We start from the raw sequence: 3,133 nt of genomic DNA, 5'->3' as shown, positions 1-3,133 counted from the left end.
TTGGGGAAACTATCATTTGAAGCACAAGAGCAAGGGGTTCATCATCAACACACCATTTGTTACCTCTTGGAGAGTGGTGTCTCCTAGATTGGCTAGGTGTCACTTGGGAGCCTCCGACAAGATTGTGGAGTTGAACCAAGGAGTTTGTAAGGGTAAGGAGATCGCCTACTTCGTGAAGATCTACCGCTAGCGAGGCAAGTCCTTCATGGGCGACGGCCGTGATGGAATAGACAAGGTTGCTTCTTCGTGGACCCTTCGTGGGTGGAGCCCTCCGTGGACTCGCGCAACCGTTACCCTCCGTGGGTTGAATTCTCCATCAACGTGGATGTACGATAGCACCACCTATCGGAACCACGACAAAAACATCCGTGTCTCCAATTGCGTTTGAATACTCCAAACCCTTCTCTTTACATTCTTGCAAGTTGCATGCTTTACTTTCCGCTGCTCATATACTCATTGCATGCTTGCTTGATATGTATTGTGTTTGTTAAACTTGTGCTTAAACTCCACTTAAACTTAAGAATATTAAAAACTGCAACTTTTGGCACTTAGTGTCTAATCACCCCCCCCCCCTCTAGACACCTCTTCTCGATCCTTTCACAATGCATCGGCGAGGATGGAGTGGAGGAGGAGGGTGCCACCGAGGAAGAGGAGGGTGGCGCTGGCTCGTCGTCGGAGGCGTCCTCCATTTGCGCGTCGTCCGGGTGCCTACCGGCCTGCTAGTCGGCAGCAATGGCAGCCATGGTTTTCTTCTGCTTCGACGTCAGCTCGTCCCAGAGAGCTTTGGCGGCGGAGGGATCCATGGTGGGGAGTGGCGCAGAGAGGGATGGCTATGGCTATGACCAGGGCAGCGGTTTATATAGCACCAGTGGGCGGCAGAGGGACGTACGGGTGGCGTCAGACGAGATGCCTCGGGTGGCGCTCACCGAAAATGCGTGGGAGGGGGGAAGGGGTTTTGGTGGGTCAAGACGGTTAGAAGCATCGTTGGGATCGATCTGGACTCCTGCAAACCTCCCCCACTTTTGTCTCCAGTTTACAGGAGAAATCCCGTCCGGACCACTCCACGGACCGATACAGATCGGTGTTGGATGGCTCCCCGCGTTCCGGACCGCGTGGTCCGAACGGTTGCGGGAGGTTTGCGGGTCGACATTGAAGATGCCCCTATCGTGCGTCTAGTTTAATCATTGTGTTAGGTTTACCAGTGGAGCTTAATTAGAGCAGGGGTCGCTGTTATTCCTTACACCTGTAAGCAAGGGCCGGAGGACTTTGAGAAGTTCCTCACATCACGCCTAATGGCTAGCTACGTAGGCTGTACTTTTTTAGTTCTCACTTTGAGACAGTATGTATTTTGTTACTCCAGCTCTTGGTGAGTAAATATATGTGTCACTTTGGAGCATAAACAGAGTCTTGAGCGTCTAACTTTGACAGCTTGTATTTCTTTCTTTTTTTCCGAGAAAACTTCTGATCTATTCATCAACTTTCAAGGTAGTACATAGAATACTAGAAGTAAAATTTACATCCAGGTCCGTAGACCACCTAGCGACTGTTGGGGAACGTAGTAATTTCAAAAAAAATCCTATGCACACGCAAGATCATGGTGATGCATAGCAACGAGAGGGGAGAGTGTTGTCCACGTACCCTCGTAGACCGAAAGCAGAAGCGTTAGCACAACGCGGTTGATGTAGTCGTACGTCTTCACGATCCGACCGATCAAGTACCGAACGCACGACACCTCTGAGTTCAGCACATGTTCAGCCCGATGACGTCCCTCGAACTCTGATCCAGCCGAGTGTTGAGGGAGAGTTTCGTCAGCACGACGGCGTGGTGACGATGATGATGTTCTACCGACGCAGGGCTTCGCCTAAGCACCGCTATAGTATTATCGAGGTGGACTATGGTGGAGGGGGGCACCGCACACGGCTAAAAGATCAAATGAATTGTTGTGTCTATGGGGTGCCCCCTACCCCCGTATATAAAGGAGCAAGGGGGGAGGTGCGGCCGGCCAGGAGGAGGCGCTCCAGGAGGAGTCCTACTCCCACTGGGAGTAGGACTCCCTCCCTTCCTTGTTGGATTAGGAGAAGGGGGGAAAGAGGAGGGAGAGAGGAAGGAAAGGGGGGGGGCGCCCCCCTCTCCTTGTCCTATTCGGACTAGAGGGGGAGGGGCGCGCGGCCCTGCCCTAGCCGCCTCTCCTCTTCTCCACTAAGGCCCACTATGGCCCATTAAGCCCCCGAGGGGTTCCGATAACCCCTCGGTACTCCGATAAAATCCCGATTTCATCCGGAACATTTCCGATATCCAAATATAGGCTTCCAATATATCAATCTTCATGTCTCGACCATTTCGAGACTCTTCGTCATGTCCGTGAACACATCCGGGACTCCGAACAACCTTCGGTACATCAAAACTCATAAACTCATAATATAACCGTCATTGAAACTTTAAGCGTGCGGACCCTACGGGTTCGAGAACTATGTAGACATGACCGAGACACGTCTCCGGTAAATAACCAATAGCGGAACCTGGATGCTCATATTGGCTCCCACATATTCTACGAAGATCTTTATCGGTCAGACCGCATAACAACATATGTTGTTCCCTTTGTCATCGGTATGTTACTTGCCCGAGATTCGGTCGTTGGTATCTCAATACCTAGTTCAATCTCGTTACAGGCAAGTCTCTTTACTCGTTCCGTAATACATCATCCCGTAACTAACTAATTAGTTGCAATGCTTGCAAGGCTTAAGTAATGTGCATTACCGAGTGGGCCCAGAGATACCTCTCCGACAATCGGAGTGAAAAATCCTAATCTCGAAATACGCCAACCCAACAAGTACCTTCGGAGACACCTGTAGAGCACCTTTATAATCACTCAGTTACGTTTTGACGTTTGGTAGCACACAAAGTGTTCCTCCGGTAAACGGGAGTTGCATAATCTCATAGTCATAGGAACATGTATAAGTCATGAAGAAAGCAATAGCAACATACTAAACGATCGAGTGCTAAGCTAACAGAATGGGTCAAGTCAATCACATCATTCTCCTAATGATGTGATCCCGTTAATCAAATGACAACTCATGTCTATGGCTAGGAAACATAACCATCTTTGATCAACGAGCTAGTCAAGTAGAGGCAT

Source organism: Triticum urartu, chromosome 2A (assembly GCF_056163025.1).
Source record: "Triticum urartu cultivar PI428250 chromosome 2A, HENAU_Tu73, whole genome shotgun sequence".
Lineage (NCBI taxonomy): Eukaryota > Viridiplantae > Streptophyta > Magnoliopsida > Poales > Poaceae > Triticum > Triticum urartu.
This window is presented reverse-complemented; position numbering follows the sequence as displayed.